This window comes from Pelecanus crispus, chromosome 25 (genome assembly GCF_030463565.1).
Source record: "Pelecanus crispus isolate bPelCri1 chromosome 25, bPelCri1.pri, whole genome shotgun sequence".
Taxonomy (NCBI): Eukaryota; Metazoa; Chordata; class Aves; order Pelecaniformes; family Pelecanidae; genus Pelecanus; species Pelecanus crispus.
In genome coordinates, this window is record NC_134667.1 from 1,233,907 (window position 1) to 1,252,354 (window position 18,448).

At 54.3% G+C, this 18,448-nt stretch overlaps 1 non-coding gene and 1 pseudogene across 1 annotated transcript; one reads left to right on the top strand and one right to left on the bottom strand.

The window, feature by feature from the left end:
* The first annotated feature begins 1,025 nt into the window (after positions 1-1,025).
* Positions 1,026-17,766, top strand: LOC142595931 (olfactory receptor 14J1-like; annotated as a pseudogene).
* Positions 10,441-10,512, bottom strand: TRNAT-CGU (transfer RNA threonine (anticodon CGU)). Its single transcript has one exon. It is a non-coding gene; the product is annotated as a tRNA-Thr (tRNA).
* Positions 17,767-18,448: the final 682 nt, after the last annotated feature.

Below are 18,448 nucleotides of genomic sequence, written 5' to 3' on the forward strand. Positions count from 1 at the left end.
GGTCAAGACAACCATCTTCCTCCCCCTGCCAGAAGTGCCCCTGAGGAAACAGCACATCTGAAACGCATCTACTTGATTTGAATTGTACCTGCCTCCTACAGCAGAGCTAAGATAGCTTCCTCAGAACATCACAGAATCATAAAAGAAGGGCTATTGAGTACACAAGATGATCTGCGCTTGTCAGTGGGAAGGGCACAAGACCAAAACTTCCACAGCAGACCATGTCAAATGCTATCTCAGTGCAGAAGCGCCTCTGTGCAGCTGGGCAGCAGTGCAGCAGGCTCAGCAGGGCCCAAGCTGTGGCAGTGGTCACAACCCTCTGGCCATGTCTCATGAGCATCTGGAAAGAGTACAGAAAGAAGCCCTGGCTTGTTTCCCAGAGTGCGCGCTGAAACCGGAGGAAGGGTCACTGAACATCTGGAGAAGGTCACCCTCCTTAGCTGCGTTGGTTAGTGTTCAAAGCAGCTAATTAAAGGGTGTTCTAATGGCAAGGCTTAGAGAGCCTTAGCCTGAGGTGGTGTTCCCAGCTGCACCAGGAACTGAATGTAGTAGGTGCAGCCAGGTCCACAAGTGTTGGTTTCAGCTGAAATTAAAAGCCCTTCAGCATCCTAGCTGTCTGCACATCAGCACACTCCCTGCCATCCTCAGGCTCAGGCGCTTTTGGCTGCAGTTGCTTCTGTGCTTGCTGTTTGGCCACTGCTCTTCTGTGGATTTCTCTGTCCCTTTGAGCCTGAGGACAACCATGTAGGATCGTCTGGGCTGAGGGGAGGGGGGAAACAATCCAGATTACTTCCTGTATGTAAATGCTACTTAGGCTAGATGCTGGCCAGGCTTATACAGAGAGCTTTAAACTAGATTTAGTGGGGGATGAGGAGGAGGAAAAGGAAGAAGAAGAAGAGGAGGAGGAGGAGGAGGAGGAGAAGGAGGAGGAGGAGGAGGAGGAGGAGGAGGAAGAGGAGGAGGAGGAGGAGGAGGAGGAGGAGAAAAATGATGAGGAGGAAGAACAGGAGAATGATAAACAGAAGATGGGGAAGGTGGAGGAGGAGGAAAAGGAAGAATTGGTGGCGGAAGAAAAGGAGAGGAAGGACAGGAAGAGGAAGAAGAATAGGGGAAAGAAGTAGAAAGTTCAGGAGGAGGAATAACAAAAGGAGGAAGAAGATCAGGAGGAGGAGAAACAGGAAGAGCATTAACATGAGGATGAAATGGCGAAGGAGGCGTAGGATGAGATGGAGGAGAAGACAACAGGAGGAGGATAAGGAAGAGGAGGAACAGGAGGTGGAAGAGGTAGAAGAAAAGGAAAAAAGAGGAAGAGGAAGAACATGCAGAGGAGGAAGAAAAAGGAGGAGAGGGAACAAGAGGAACAGGAAGAAGAGGAGGAAGAAGACAAAGAAACAAGGGAACAGGAAGAAGAGGAGCCAGGCCATGAAATCCTGTCATTTCAATCTGTTCTCTGAAAACCCACAGAGGAGAAGAGTGCCACAGTGAGCATCGATGCGTTTCAGCTTGGAACAATGATCCTGCGAAAGACACATGAGTAACAGGTGGCTTTTCCAAGACTCATTTATCAAAGAACAAAGGAAGTTGTGGGCACAAGGAGTCCCCTGCATACCTTTTCCATCACATTTGACTACGAGCCAACCACTTTCTCCTATAAATACGACAGCCTAAGTGAGCCTTCTTTGAGCTCTCCCTGCTAGGCAGGTGGCTGCAAGGTGGTGACCTCCCATTGAGCTGGGACACCTCTCAGGGTTGCTCCTGGAGGCTGAAAGACCTCTTACCAACTGTAGATCATTAGTAAATGACCAATGTCGCGCACAACCTTGTAGTATGGTAACTTTGATTTTGTCTTGGTAACTGATTGCATGCTGAATTGATGCTAAGGAAACATTACATAAACTTTGCATGTACAATCCTTTAGACACAAACCCTTGACCAAGTCTGAGACTAAGTTTGGACCTAGCTGCACCTAAGCTCCTCTTTGCTAATTATTACTTCGTTCGGGGTCCTGTGACAGTCCTCCTTACTCTTTGCATCCCCGGTCTCTCTGCGAATCATGCTGACTCAAGTGTAACTCAATTTTCCTTTGTATGATTTTTGCCATCAAACTTTGTTAAGTCGCTCTTTTACAACACCATATTAAAACCACTTTGACTAATCCCTTTGTTGGTGATTCCTTAAGCAGTCTAAATCACCCATTCGTGACAGGAGGAAGAAGAGGAGTAAGAACAGGAAGTAGTACAAGCAAAGGAGGAGGAGGGGGAGAAGGAAGAAGAGGAGGAAAAAGAGGAGGAAGAGGAATAAGAGGAGGAGGAGGAACAGGAGGAGCAAGAGGAGGAACATGACAAAAAAGAACAGGAGAAGGAGGAGGAGGAGGAGGAGGAGGAGGAGGAGGAGGAGGAAGAACAGACAAGAACAGACAAAGAAGAACATGAGGAGGAAGAACAGGAGGAAGAACAGGAGGAGGAGGAGGAAGAATCAGAGGAGGAGCAGCAGGAAAAAGAAGAGGAGGAAGAGGAGGAAGAAAAAGGGGAAGGTCAAACAGGAAAAGGAGGAGGAGGAATAGGAGGAGGAGGAGGAGGCAGAGGAAATGCCTCCAAATTCACTCCAGATTGTCAGCACATCAAAATTAAGGAATGGAGCACCTGCCACATCCATTTATCCATGGGGATTCACAAAATCCAAGCCTACTGGTGAAGCCATTACTCCCAGAAGTCGTTCCACGTTGCTGCCATCGCTCCTTTCAGGAACAGAGGGGACAGCTCTGGGTGACAAAGGCTGTCAGGACACACTCCAGAAAGAGATCAGTGCAAGGAGATCCCCGTCACCCAATCACAAAGAAATAATTGTAGCTCAATGAAATACGTACCAAAACCAAAATACACAGAACAGCATCCATCATCAAAACGGCTTCAGCGGTAGTTTGAACTGCTGCAGAGCTGCAGGCGGACAAACTTACCGTCACTGTGACAGGACCCCAAAAGAAGTAATAATTAGCAAACAGTAACTCTACCTGTAGCCCAGATCTGTGTCGCCTTTAAAGGCAGAACAGCTCAGCCTACAGCTCTGGAGGTATAGACCAGCCTATACTTCTAGCCTGCGTCTACCTATGCAGTGATGTGTCTAGAAACTCAAATCATAATTACCCTTAAAAGAGGATGGCACCTGGGGGGAAAGGGTGGGGAGAAAGACAGACATTGGTGGATTAAAGGAAAAGTGGAGGCACACAATGAAACAAGGAAGGAGCCGAGTGATCCCAAAGACCAGGTCAGCCCAACTTGCTATTGCTGGTGAAAAGCTGTGCAGCTTGGAGGAAAAAAAGCTTGTGCTGGTGCTGGGATGCACAGAGATGTCTGAGTGCAGATGCAAAAGAGCACAACCACCTTGACAGGGCTCCTTTCCACTGTGCCTCTACCTGTGCGCACGCTGTGACTTCCTCCTTTCCCTGAAGTCCTCCCAGACTGACAGGCACGTGGCATCTGTCCGGCCTCCGTGCCACGAGGAGAAGCAGCTTTGCCCATGAAGGGGGTAGCACGTCCCTGCATCTGCAGAAGCAAAGGGGCAGCAGCGCCTCGGCTTCCGAGATGCCCAAAGCTGCCCTGAGCCCCAGCAGCCCCTGGCGCCTGCCCGTTTGCCTGGCCCTGAAGCCCTGTGGGGCCTGCCAGCGCTGGGGAGCCCTGGGGACAGAGGCGAAGGACGTGGGGAGAGCGACGGGGCTCTGCCCTTCCTTCTGGCCACAGGAGGATGCCCTGGGCCATGCCAGGGCAGGGCGTCTCTCCTCCTCACCGCCCGGGGGAAGGCGAGGCCTGAGGAAGGCCCTGGGTGCTGGGCTCAGCACGGGCGCTGGCACCGGGGGCAGAGCCCCGTCTCCGGCCTGCTGCCGGCCTGGCCGACGCCAGCGGCTCCCGGCACACAGCTCCTCCTGCCCAGGGCTGTGGCTGGCAGCACAGACAGAGCCGCCTTTCGGGAAAGCCTGGCTGATGCAGGGCAAATGCAGGGCAGCTCCCCTCCTGCCCCCTCCCCTCCTGTCCTGCCCTGCCCCCTCCCCTTCCCCCCCTTTCCCTTGCCCTCCCCTCCCTCCCCGAGCAGGCCCAGCCCCCCTGAGCGGAGCGAGGGAGGGCAGAGCTGTGCACAGCCCTTGCGCTGCTGGGAGAGCAGCTCCAGGTGACATGGCCCTTCTTGAAGGCCGTCTCTCGGCAGGCCCAGGCTCCCGGCTGGCTGAGGAGCCAGCTGCGGTGTTGGGGGGCAGCTCTGGGAGGGGAGGCCCAGGCTGCCCCTGCCCCCCTGGCAACAGCCGCGCCATTGGCCACGGCTGAGCAATCAGCGGAGCTTCCTTGCTGCCGGCGCGGGAGAAGGGTGCATTCGTTGGGTCTCTGCTGCGGGTGCAGGGCCCTCCTAATGCCGCTGCGTAGGCACCAAGCGTGTGGGTGCCAGGGGTTCTGCAGGCTCAGCACTGACCTTTCTGGTTCCTTTGGATGAGGAAAATCGTGGTACGTACTCCCGAGAACAGAAAGGAAGGCAAAGAACTGATGAAGAGCGAGCTGCCCGTCGAGGTGGCAGTGTCGGTAGCTTCTGGTTTTACATTTTCTCGACTGCGTTCTGGCCAGAAGCCTTGTCTGAAACGATTGAAATGAGCTGAGCCACCGTGTATTTTTCATCCCTGCACAAGTCTGTATTGCTGCGGACTTTAATGGCCAGAGCCATGGCCTGTGGGCCTGTCCTGTGGGGAGGTCAAAGCGGGCATTCAGGAAAAAAAAGGTTGCTTTTCCCAAATGTTTCCGAGGGAGAAGGCAGCAGCTGGCTGTAGGCAGAGGGGACTATAAAGAGATGGGCAGTGTCCCTCAGAACGCAGCACGGTGATGTGGATGCGGCCGCGAGGTGACAGTTCCCATGGCCTTGAGCAGCGCAGCAGGAATTCCCAGGCAGCAAGGCCGGCTGCCAGGGGTGTGGACAGCTCTTCCCGAGCGTGGAGACGGGCAGGGGAGAGGACGGTGCTGTCCTGTTGGGTGTAGCAGGGGACGGTGGGTGGAAGCCGCTTGCAGGACGTGTAATTAGGAGCTGTCATCTTGGTTCTCGGTGGGAAATCACAGGAGGAGGGAGGCTGAGTCATGAAAGGCCGCATTGACTCTGTGTGTGAAGTAGTTGAGCTGATCAGATTTCGAATAAGAGGTGATTTGGGCAATACCTGGCAAAGTCAGCGTCTTGTACGTGTTGCGCAGACTGCGTGACTTGACCACGGGCAAGGACAGGAGTGTGACAGAAGTGCTGGAGGGGCAAGGAATGGGGATGGCAGTGATCACAGACTCATTTCTCAGTTTTCCGTGGGCTGTCTGTATACCCCACGTGACTCGTCTTGCATTCGGGAAGAAGTGCCACTCTTTTGTTGAAAGGAAAAAGATAGCGCTTAGTGCTCTCCCATGACTAGAATTTCATCCATGTTAATGAGCAGGTAGGTTATCTGTGGCAGAGCTGGGACTTGGGGCGAGATTGCCATGCTTAGTTTTACCATCCTAGAGTATTAAAAGCATTCCCTTGAAACACATTCCCAGCATAAGAAGACATGACTTTCTGAAAGAGCCGCTTTCCTAGGAGCTGCATCAGAGCAAAGCCAAATGAGAGAGACTTGCCTGCTGTTGGTCACTGAGGCTGATGGCAAGTCACCAGCAGTTTTGGCAAGGACAGAACAAGATCGGTATGTATGTGCCTGTGTGCTGATTGTCTTCAGGTTTTGGAGGTTGTAGGTTTGGCAGGGCCAATGGTGGTGTTAACGTGATGGTAACAGCAAAACCTCCAGGCATCTGTGTAGGGCATTTTGGATTTTATACGGTTTGCAAGAGTACTTGACCAGTTTAATGTTCTGTTGACACAGAGGAGCTCTAGTGTCATTGGAAGAAAGTGAAGACAGGGAAGATGAGGCAGGCAAAGGTACTGAAAAGCGTTATAACCTCTGACAGCGGAAACGTGTCATTTATAGTTTATATGAACAGGTTTCCTTCAACATACTCTTCTTTTCAAAGATTTACAGAGTACGTTTTGCTCTTCCCATATCAGAACTCCATGATTTTAAGTTAAAGCTCTCCACCGAGATTTAAACTAAAATAGAGCAATGTGTCCTGGACAGAAGAGTAATTCCACAGACTTGGTAGTCTTAGTCTTATACTTTTCAGTTCTCCTTAACCAGCAGGTGTGTGATTAAAAAAAACAGAAAAGAAAAAAACTTAAAACTTCCTCTGAAGTTAGGGGTGGGGGAGACACATCACCTTTTCTGCCTCTTCTGCTCTCCTGCTTTCTCTTCAACTGGTTTGTATCATTATTCCAATCCTTTGCTTTCACTAGAGCCAAGACAAGGTAAGATACTGTTTTCGGTCCGGTCGTGTCCTGTCAGGCAGAGATATCCATGTAGACGTGTTCGGTCACAGAGGCCATGCTGCAAAAGGAGTAATGGGTGGGTGCGTGGTTAGTGGTGGTTCTCCCTTATCCACAGTGCTGTCAGTCAAGTCAGAGAATGATGCTTTGGAGGGCTTTCAGATGGGAAGTAATTACAGAGTAATAGTCTGATTATTACTGCGGCAGTCTGAGGGTATGAGGGAAACAAAGATTTGCGGAGGACAGGGTCCTTTTTATCAGCTGTCACATTTCTTACAGCACAGCCTTTGTGGGTCACTGCCAAGACGATCATGGAGGCAGTGGCTGAGATTCTGTACTGGAAATTCTTTTGTTCTGGACTTGAAGCCCAAATCACCCTCCAAAAGTCTTTGACTACTTAATCTGGAGGGATACGGTTTCTTTTCTTAGAAGTGAAGCCAGCTGTGGGACCTGTGGCTGAGCTGGGGGACAGGGAGAAGCCCCGGACCGGCCTCGGGACCTGCGGCAAACCTGCCTTCCAATGAGCTCTCCCAGCAGAACATTGCCCAGGAGCCACTTTGAGTGTTGCTGTTCTCCTTCAGGAAACATGGAACGCACCAAGCACACCCAGAGCTGTGCCTGTGCCAGGAGAAGACTTCACGCACTGCTGATGGTGACAGTTCCCACCAGCTGTCCAGCTCTGGAAAGGCAGGTACGTTGCCACAGAGGGGGCACTGCCTGGTTGCCGCTTGTCTTGCAGGAACAGGATTTTCCCAGAAACAGCAGAAGGGAGGCAGGACAAGAGGACTCACGAGGTCAAAAAGCGCATCAGACACGATGAGAGCAGAGGGGGAAGGAGGTGCAGGTGACCTGGCTGGGACAATGCTTCCGAGGTAACATCTGCCAGACAGTCACAAAGACAGGCAGAGGCATTGGGAGGTCATGGAGAGGGTGAGAAAGGTGGCTGGGGGAGAGGAGAGCACGGGGAGATGGGAGACAGAGGAGGAGATGGAGGTGAAAATGCCGGGCTGTTGGCAGCGAGGACGCTCCTGCTGTGCAGGTGCTTGTGAGGTCACTGGTGGCTGAGCAGGTGTTAGGGCAGGAACAGCCCCCTGGCTTGCGCAGATGTTTTTGAGGTCATAGGCACCAGAGTAGGTGGTAGGTGAGGAACAGGCCCCTGAGTTGTGCTGGTGCTTGTGATGTCATAGGTGGATGAGTCGATGATAGGGTGGGAGGCACCTGGCTTGTTCATGTGCTTGTGGTGTCACGTGTGCCTGAAGAGGTGATAGGGCAGGAGCGGGCCCTTGGCTTGTGAAGCTGCTTGTGATGTCACTTGTGGCTCTGTAGGTGTTTGGGCAGGAGCATGCACCTGGTTTGTGCAGGTGCTCGTGATGTCGCATGATGCCAAGGAGGTGACAGAGCAGGAGCAGGAACCTTGCGTGTGCAGCTGCTTATGGTGTCACAGGTGCCTGAGTAGCTGAGAGAGCAGGAGCAAGAACCTGGCTTGTTCAGCTGCTTGTGATGTCAGTGGTGTCCAAGTAGCTGATTGGGTCTGGAGGGAAACCTGGCTTATCAGGTGCTTGTGATGTCAGTGGTGGCTGAGGAGCTGGTAGGGCACGAGCATGCAGCTGGCCTGTGAAGGTCCTTTTGATCTCAAACATGCCTGAGTAGTTATAGTGCACGAGCAAGCCCCTAGCTTGTGCTGGTGCTTGTGATGTCAGCTGGGCCTGAGTAGGTGATAGGGCAGGAGCAGGGCCAGGGCTTGTGCAGCTTCTTGTGAGGTGATAGGCACCTGGGTAGGTGTAAGGCAGGAGCAGGTCCCTGGCCTGTGCAGCTGCTGCTGTTGTCACTGATGGCTGAGTAGCTGACAGGGCAGGAGCAGGTGCCTGGCTTGTGCAGGTGCTTGTGATGTCATAGGTAGATGAGTGACTGATAGGCCAGGAGCATGCAGCTGGCTTGTGCAGGTGCTTGTGATGTCACCCGTACCTGTGTAGCTGATAGGGCTGGAGCAGGACCGTTTCTTGTGCAGCTCATTATGATGTCAGAGGTGCCTGAGTAGTTGACGGAGCAAGAGAAGGCAGCTGGCTTGCGCAGATGCTTGTGACGTCACTGATGACTGATTAGATGGGAGGGCAGAAGCAGGCCCCTGGCTTGCAAAGGGGCTTTTGAGGTCACTGTTGTCTGAGTATCTGCTTGGGAATGAAAGGACACCTGGCTTGTGGAGGAGCTTGTGTTGTCATTTGTCCCTGCAGATGTGATAGGGCAGGAGGAGGCACCTGGCTAGGGCAGACGCTTGTGATGTCAATGGCGGGTGTCGTTATTAGGTCAGGAGTAAGCTCCTGGCTCTTGCAGACCCTTGTGAGGTCATAGGTGGTTGAGGAGGTGAAAGGGTAGAAGGGGGCACTTGGCTTGTTCATGTGCTTGCGATGTCACGTGTGCCTGAGTAGGTGACAAAGCTGGAGCAGGAAGCTTCTCTGCGCAGCTGCTCATGGAGTGCCTGAGTAGATGGTGTGGCAGGAGCAAGCTCCTGGGCTGTGCAGGTGCTTGTGATGTCACAGGGGGCTGAGGAGTGATAGGGCAGGAGCAGGAGCTGGCTCGTGCAGGTGCTTGTGATGTCACAGGGGGCTGAGGAGTGATAGGGCAGGAGCAGGAGCTGGCTCGTGCAGGTGCTTGTGATGTCACAGGGGGCTCTGTAGCGCTTAGGGCAGGAGCACACACCTGGCTTCTGCAGCTTCTTGTGATGTCACAGGTGCCTGAGGAGGTGATAGGGCAGGAGCAGGCACCTGGCTTGCTGTTTCAGGAATGACGCAGCCGCCACCTAGACCATGGTAGGAATTACGCGGGTGCCACCGCAACAGGGCTCGGCCCTAGGTTCCTGCTCGCAGAAGACGAGTCGCCAGCCCGCTGAGTAAATACGTGGTTCATTTATCCGACATGCAGAGCAGCTCGAGCTGGGTGCCTCCAGGCAAGGAGCCCCTGCTGCAGATGGCAGACCCCAGTTATGCCCTTACAGACAGCTTTCCCAGAATGTACCACCCATCACCCGAACCCAAGTCCAATTACTTAATTCTGGTCGGTGGTCTCTTGATTTCCTATTGCTTTTCTTGGTCGCTGGGCTGGCCGCCTTCTGAAGCTACCTCATTCTCTACGAATTGTTTCCTTGCTCCTTTTCTTCTTCATTCTGCTTGCATCTGCCAGTCTCAGCTAGTTCTGTGGTTGCCACATTTCTCCCCTGCCGTCAGCTCTCGGTATCCTCCTACTCCACAGTGCCTTTAATCTCTCTCTGCCTCGCTCCTCTCCCTTTGGTGCCTGCAGGCAGTGCCCTCAGCCCTGCTGTGCTTTGCAGAGGAGCTGCCCCTGGGCAGAGCTGTCTCTGCAGCGCTGCCCGCTTCCAGGAGCTCCCAGGAGCCCAGCCCAGCTCAGCAGCAGAGGACCAGCCCAAGGCGTGGCTTTTCCTTCCCCCTTCAGGTGTCCCTGGGGCTCCAGGGGAACCTGCTGTGAAAAGAGGCTGAAGGAACCACTGATGTTCCCTTCCTCAGCCAGGGAGAGAGATTTCATTCCAGCAGTGGCATTTCTCATATCAGGAAAAAAACTGGGCATGGGAATTGCCTTTCCTTGTCCCACCGTTAGGCAGGTGTTGTGGTTTAGCCCCAGTCAGCAGCCAAGCACCACACAGCCGCTGGCTCAGCCTCCCCCTCGGTGGGCTGGGGAAGAGAATTGGAAGGACAAAAGTGAGAAAAGTCGTGGGTTAGATAAGAACAGTTTAATAACTGAAATAAAATAAAGTAAAAGAGGAAGAGTAGTAGTAATAATAATGATAATAATAATAATAATAATATATAAAGCAAGTGATGCACAATGCAATAGCTCACCACCAACCAACCAATGCCCAGCCAGTCCCCGAGCAGCGATCACTTCCCCCCGCCCAACTGCCCCCAGTTTCTATACTGAGCATGACGTCATATGGTATGGAATGTCCCTCTGGCCACTTTGGGTCAGCTGTCCTGGCTGTGCCCCCTCCCAGCTTCTTGTGCCCCTGGCACTGATTCCCAGGGATTATCCTTGGCATGGGCCAGGGAGGGAGGGAAAAAGCACCCTTGGAGATGCCAGGGGTTGAACCCAGGACCTCCCACACACGAAGCAGGCGCTCTGCCACTGAGCTACATCCCCTTGACACCTGCCTGCAGCAGAGACGCTCTCCTCCGTGACATATCTGTGACAAGCAGAGCCCTCTTGTCCCCTGGGTGCCCAGGCACCCTCTGCAGAAAACAGCCCTTGCACCCTCCCAAGATGGGGGAAGTCAGCAGTAGCTCTCCACTGGGGCCTGACCCTGGCACGGGGCTGCACTGCAGAGCACGGCCCCTTCAACGTCCCTGCAGGGCAATGGGCAGGAGGAGGCTCTTGCTGCAGGCACTGCTCCCATGCCCTGACCCACTCAGGGCTCGATGGAGAGGAGAAAACCCCTGAGCCTCCTCTGCCCCCCAGGGCTACAGCCCTGTGTGCCACACACGTCGCCAGCTGCACAGCAGGAGCAGAGCAAGAGGGTGAGGGAAATGGCCTCGCTGGGCTGAGGTGCCCCCAGGCTCTGATGGCACCCCAGGGTGTGCGGTGGGGGGACATGGGGGCAGAAATCTCACACGCCCTCGTCCTGGTACCGGGCCTCCCCCTGCACCCCTCTTCCCGCCAGCATCCCTGGAGGTGGGGTGAAGGGCAGGCTTCCATCTCCATGGGGCTGATGCCCAGAGAGGAGCACACACGTGTTCCATCAATCATTGCAGCAGCGGGGCAAAGGGGGCCAGGAAACTCTGCTCGGGCCAGCGTGTGACTAAACAGCACTGACGCCTGTGCACTGCAGTGGCTGATCCTCAGCACGGCTTTGTCAGCTGCCCTGGGCACATGAGAGGTCTGGCTGCGACAGAGCTCCGCAGGGAGGATGCTGGCACTCAGGCCTCAGCTGCAGGGAGTGCCTCTCCCTGGGACTGGGGGGACGGTGGCCTCTGCTCGGGGAGCTGAGGGCCAGGGGAGGGAGGTGCGTGAGGTGGGGAGCAGTCTGTGCACCACCGAGAATGGCAAAGAGGAGAGAGACAGGGTCTGTGCAGAGACCCCGCAGAGGAGAGACCCCGATCCCTGTGGAGCAGGGAAGGAGGGGCAGCTGGAGAGCACCCCAGAGCAGCACTGGATGGAGAGTCCTGGCCAGGGGCAGGCTGGAGGAAGGCTCCTTGTAAGGCAGAGATGTGCAGCTACCGAGCAGGGGCTGTGCTCTGGCAAGAGGTGAAGGAGCAAGCAGGGCTGGGGCAGGCTGCAAGAAGGCAGCTGGGCTCTGCAGAAATGTAAGGGAGGAAAGCATTGCTGATGGCCGGGGTTGAAGCAGGGACCTTGAGACCTTCAGTCTCACGCTCTGCCAGCTGAGCTACTCCCGCCCTGCCCCTGCAGCCCTTGTCCCTGTGCCACCTGTGCCAGGCCACAGGCTGCCCCGCAGGAGGAGAGCTCCTCAGGGAGGGTGCCAGGGAAAAGCTGTGCCCAGCCCTGCGCAGAGGGGCCCTGGCTCCTCCCTTCCTCCAAGGCCAGGTGGGCTCCAGGTTTGGTGGATGCCAGCTTGCGCTGGGTGTGCCAGGATGTGCGTGGGCCTGGTACAAACGTGTGTGACAGCTGCGCTCGACCCCTGAGCAGACCGGCGCTGCTTTGGTGCAGGCTCTGGAAGAGGTAAAGGCCTGACTGTAGCCAGGCTGTGAACTCCTCTTGTTTCAATCTGTTCTCTGAAAACCCACAAAGGAGCAGAGTGACACAGTGAGCATTGATGCGTTTCAGCTTGGAACATGCCACTGACACATGAACAGCACCGTGGCTCCTCCAAGACTCCTTTATCAAGGAACAAAGTATGTTGTGGGTACAAGGAGTCTCATGCTTACCTTTTCCATCGCATGTTGTTTGACTATGATCCAACCACTTTACTCCATAAATACGACAGCCTACGTGAGCCTTCTTTGAGCTCTCCCTGCTCGGCAGCCTGGCTGTACGGCAGTGACCTCCCCTTGAGCTGGGACACCTCTCAGGGTTGCTCCTGGAGGCTGAGAGACCTCTTAGCAACTGCAGATCTTTAAGTGACCAATATCACCCATAACCTTGTACTGTAGTGCACTAAGATTTTGTCCTGGTAACTTTGAATCATTGTTATATCCTTTGTGCAGTGAGGAATAGAGGGAACCTTGCCATCGAACTTGTTAATTTTCAGTAAAACCACTTTTGCTGATACCTTTGGCGGTGGTTCTTTACATGATGTAAATTGCCCATTCGTGACAAATTGGCGTAGTCGGCATGGTTCTAAATCGGGATCTGCGACAGGAGACCTTATTGCAGCCATACAGTATATAAAGGAGGCTTATGAGAAGATGGAGAGAGACTTTTTACCACGGCCTGTAGTGATAGGACAAGAGGCAACAGGTTTAAAGTAAAAGAGGGTAGATTTAGATTGGGTATAAGAAGCAATTTTTGATGGTGAGGGTGGTGAGACACTGGAACAGGTTGCCCAGAGAAGCTGTGGATGCCCCATCCCTGGAAGTGTTCAAGGTCAGGTCGATGGGGATTTGAGCAACCTGGTCCGGTGAAAGATGTCCCTGCCCACAGCAGCGGGGTTGGACGAGATGATCTTTGAAGGTTCCTTTCCAACCAAAACCATTCTATGATTCTATAAGTCTGTCAGTCTATGACTGTATTATTACCAGCGTCCCTCTTGGCCTCAGGCAGGAGAGTAGAGGTAGAGAGAGGAGAACAGTCAAGGGCTGAGAACACAGGTACAGGGCAGGGCACCGTGGTGTGGACCTTGCGTCAGTGCCATGGTGTTGTCATTCAGGTGGTAGCACACAGGCACTGGACCCCTTTGGGAGGCCCTGGGGTGTCTGTCCCACAGCAGCTCTAACAGGGCATGGCTCTCCTGGAGGTTTGGTGCTGTGTTTGCCTACTGAGGGGAGCTGTGTTTGGCACCCAGGTGCCTGGAATGGTACTAGAGGCTGTTAGTTTGGGGTTTTTTTTAATGCTGTTAAACTGAGAGCCCTGCAAGAAAAGTGTTCAGAGCAGGGATGTGGATGTGTCTTAGCTTTAGAGTGAGTGGAGCTTTATTGAGTACATTGGGGAGAGAGAGACCTGGGTCTCCTTCTGGGGCACTCCTCCCTCAGCTCAGGGAGGTACTTTACAAGGCACATTCAGGTGCCCTAAATGTCTGGTGTCACTGTGGGTGGCCAAGGACATCCCCATTCCCCCTCTGGCCCCCAGCTGAGGCTCAGGAAGGAGGTGGGTATTCTCAGAGCTGTTCCATCAGAGCTCACAAAGTCTTGCCCATGTCTTGGACCACCTCTGGCACCTCAGTCATCACAAAGTATCTGTATGGGAGCACCTGAGTCCCCGCTGCAGAAAGGTAAGGGGCTGAGAGCAGGGGCTCCCATGCTGGCCACAATGTTGTGCACACCCAAACTGAACCAGGAGGATTCCCAGCTCCTCTGGGTCTGTGGGGTCAAAGCGGGGAGCTGAATCCCGCTTCAAGCCGAGGGCTTCCTGGTCAGGGTGAGATGCCTTCATCGCCTCAGCTGAGTCCCTGCCCTGCACAAGGGAAGCCAGCCCCCTCCCTGTCCCTGTCTGTGTGTCCTTTTTGTTCTGGGTCAGGAATATCGGTGTCCAGAGGGGAACATTGACACCTGTCACAGAGAAGCACCCTGCGGCAGGACAAACCACACTGCTGGAATCAGTCTCTCTCCACTGCTGGTGGTTACTTCAGGCGCTGTTGCAGCGTGTTCCTCAGGGGTGACGCTGCTGCCTTTCAGGAGCTGTCAGCCGCAGAGCCGCAGGGACATCTGCAGTGAGCCCAGAGCGGGAAGAAGTAGTGACACCTTGGGCTGCTCCTCTGCTGCTGAGCTGGGCTGGGCTCCTGGGACGGAGGGAGCTCCTGGCAAGCGGGCAGCGCTGCAGAGAGACAGCTCTGCCCAGGAGCAGCTCCTCTGCAGAGCTCAGCAGGGGCTGAGGGCAGTGCCTGCAGGTGCCAAGCGAGGCAGAGACAGCTTAAAGGCAGTCTGGGGTGGGAGGATGCCAAGAGCTCACAGAGAAACCTTCACAGCTGTGGACATGTTACATCCCTGGCTGCAGGGCAATGTGCAAGAATGTCCTGAAGGGATCTCCCAGAGCTGGCACGTCCCATGGTTGGTGCAGAGGAGAAGGACATGCTCTGGAGCAGGGATTTCCTGCTTCACTGTTAGAGGGACAAGGCATGACCGCTGCCTTCTGCTGGGGATGGCTGCAGGGGTGTGAAGCCGGGAGTACCCCCAGGGCTGTCCAGGGCTGTCCTGCCAAGCAGTTTTGCTGCGCCTCAGGGGGCTGTGTGCTGGGGCAGGGACTCTGCCGCCTGCCAGGGTCAGCTCTCAGCCTGCCCGGGGAGCTCGCAACAGCGCTGCGGGGAGAGGCTGTGGGTGGAAGGAGTGATCCCCAGGAGGGCAGGGTCTTTGCTGCTGAGAGGGTGCTGCGCAGGTCAGAGCTGCTCACAGCTCCAGAGCACCCCAGGACATTGTTGAGGAGATGCTTCAAGGAGAAGGACACGGCAGCGATTCATATAAAGACAAGGAGATTTCCTGAGTCTGACTTTTCAGTTTTCTACTCTTGGCTGATGGGAGAGGGGAAATGGAAAAGGAGCTCTCAAGTTTGAACAAGTCACTGAGACTCCTGAACTGTGACTTTGAGTGATCAGTGGGCCTGCTAGGAGCCTCCTGAAGCACCTTCAGCCACTTCTCTTCCTATGGACCACACCCACATCACCTTTGCTGGATTCATCAGGGTTGTTCTGGCCTGCCCTTTTCCACCTGCAAACAAGAACATGCACCCAGGCAGTGCCCTGCCAACAGGCAGGTTGCTGCAGGGCCAAGGTGAGTGCACAGAGGCTGGGATGGGGCCTGTGAGTGCTGATGGGAAAAAGCCATGGGACAGGGAAACACCCCCTAGAAGGAAAATCTCCAGGCAGCAGGGATAAGATCAGGGAATGAAAGGAAACTAAAACCAAAAATTTTGTGGGAGGGAGGAATCAGAAAACTGTGTATCGCCCCCTCCAATAGAGATGCCTTCCTCTGAGCAAGCCCCCTTGCCTCCTGTCCCAGCCAGCAAAGCCTCTGCCCTCAGGGCCGTGGGCTCCAAGGCATGAACCACCTCCTCAGCAGGCAGAGCTCCAGCAGAGCCGCGGGGCAGCTCTCCAGCCACGCGTCCATTTCCCTCTGCAGAGCACAGGGGCTGAGAGCAGCTGCCCAGCAATGTCGGGGAGGTGGCCCGGCTGGGTAAAGGTGACGCTTTCCTGGGTGCGCAGCTGCCTCTCCGCTTGCCTCTCAGCCAGCACCCCAGGGTATTTTTCCTTTTTCTCCACCTACCTGTGCTATTGTTCCTGCTATCTTGTTCTTGCTGTCAGGCTCTCTGGGGATGGGAGTTTCAGCTGCAGAGTCACACACTGATCATGTGGGTGCTCCCGTGCAGGTGTGTCCATGGAAATGAAGTGCCCCAGTTTTCACCTGTGGGGCTGTGGGGAAGGCAGCCTGTGGAGCTGGGGAATGAGCTGGCTTTTTGTTAATCAGATGCCATTGCTAGGACACTTGGCTGTCTCCTTGAGGTGTCCTTCCAAGCTGTCCCATAGCACCTTTGTGTTATCTGAAAGTCCCACAGAGAAGCGCAGAGATGCTACGATCAAGGAAATGCTGTGGGGTTGGTGACATGAGCCATGCATGTCTGTGCCTAGAAGCGGGGTGAGGAGACCTTGAGAAAGGGAGAGATATTGAGTGATCTGTGGTTGATCCATCTGCCCTCAGCCTTGTCTGGTGACTTTTCAGGGTAACATGGGAGTGTGATCACCCTCCATCTGAGAATGGTGTCATTCCAGAGTAGATGGTAACAAGACGGAGGGACAGATCAACTCCCCTCACTCTGCTCCAAGCCACAGGCAATTCTCTTGCTTTGCAGGACTCACTCTGTTCTCCCTGAGTGCAGCAGCAATGCTGAGGTTTCTGACATCCAAGAGCACTCCCCAGGTGAGATGAGGGGAGCTGTCAAGCGCCCCAAACCTCTCAAACTGCTGTTGCCAGCCCCATGCCTTAGCACTGTGAGTGCAGATGCTGACAAGCCCTTCTGCGTCAGGACCATTTTCACCTGAGCAAGTCAAACAGCAGGACTGCCCCTGCCCCCACGGTGCCCATGAACCCACTGCTGCAGAGCAGGGCTGACTCCTTGGCATGCTGTGGGCAGGGGCCCTGTCCTCACGGCACACTTAGCCAGCATCAACCAGGGCTCCAGCCACAGAGCTGAGGAGAGTCTCCTGGAGGAAGAAAATGTGGTGTGCTTGGCAGGGGGAGTATCTATAGGAAATGGCTTTGATTGTGCTCAGAGAAGTCTCCCCTAACTTACTGTGTTTTCCTCCTTGAACAGTGCCCCATGCCCGGAGCAGCAGATGTCCAACGGCAGCTCCATCACTGACTTCCTCCTCCCGGCGCTGGCAGACACGCGGAGCTGCAGCTCTTGCACTTCTGGCTCTTCCTGGGCATCTGCCTGGCTGCCCACCTGGGCAACGGCCTCACCATCACTGCCATGGCCTGCGACCACCGCCTCCACACCCCCTTGTACTTCTTCCTCCTCACCCTCTCCCTCCTCGACCTGGGCTCCATCTCCACCACTCTCCCAAAATCCATGGCCAGTTCCCTCTGGAACAACAACGCCATCTCCTACTCGGCATGTGCTGTACAGATCTTTTTTTTTTTTCCTCTTCTTGATCTCAGCAGAGTGTTCTCTCCTCCCTCTCATGGCCTATGACCGCTACGTGACCATCGGCAAACCCCTGCACTACAGGAGCCTCCTGTGCTTGTGTGCACATGGCAGCTGCCTGGGGCAGTGGCTGTCTCTGTGCTCTGATGCACACAGCTTGCACAGCTTTTCAACACCGCTCTGCCAAGGCAATGCCCTGGATCAGCTCTTCTGTGAAATCCCTCAGACTCTCAAGCTCTCCTGCTCTGACGCCTACCTCAGGGAAGTCGGCCTTACTGTAGTTAGTGCCTGTTTATTCTTTCTCTGTTTGTTTTAATTCCGGTGTCCTATGTTCAGATCTTCAGGGCTGTGCTGAGGATCCCCTCTGAGCAGGGACACTACAAAGCCTTTTCCACGTGCCTCCCTCACCTGGCTGTGCTCTCCCGGCTTGTTAGCACCGCCACGTTTGCCTACTTGAAGCCCCACTCCATCTCCTTCCCATCCCTTGAGCTGGTGGTGACTCTTCTGTACTCGGTGGTGTCTCCTGCAGTGAACCCCCTCACCTGCAGCATGAGGAACCAGGAGCTCAAAGACACACTGAAGAAGCTGAAGAAAGTGTGGAGCTGCTGCTTGGCGCTTCAGGGAGTTAAAAACTCTCCCATCTTCCAGTAGTCTGCCTCAAAGTCTCTTTAGCCAACTCCTTCATTGTTTTTGTATCTGTCCTTTCCTATCTCTGGGTCTCAAAGAGTTCTTGTATGGATGGTCCTTGTGGAAGGCAGAGCTCAGCAGGTCCTGCTTCCACATAGCAGCCAGCTGAGGTGTGTGGTTTATGGTTTCCTGAATGGAATCATCTTTTACTTTTGTTGCTTGGTAATGAAGAGAAACCTTTCTGTGCCTGTGAGCAGCCAGTTCTCTGAGGCAAGCAGGTGGGAGTTGGTGCAAAGGAGCTGTAATAGCCAGCTGCAGGCTTCAGTGGAGAAGTCTGATGTCAGGAAAAGTGAGGCAAGTCCCAGGTGGCTGATGAGAGAAATGGTGGGGTTGGGGAGGGGAGGACAAAGGCTGTCCATACAGTGTGGGACCTCAAGGAGGCTGCTTTTCCTGTCTGCCCAGACCTCCTTAGGTGGCCGTCTGAATCACTATGAACTGGAGAATGATGCTATCACCTCTTCTCTGTAAACCAGAAATTAATAAAAGATACCATTAAAGAGCAAAAAACCTCCTCCATTAACTGCTCATTGAAAACTCTCTCTTTAACTACCGATCAGCTTAACAAGTCTTGGAATCTTGAAGAAAACTACAGGAAGAGACAGAGCACATGAGGGCTCTCTGCATTGTAATGAGCCTAAAGTGGATT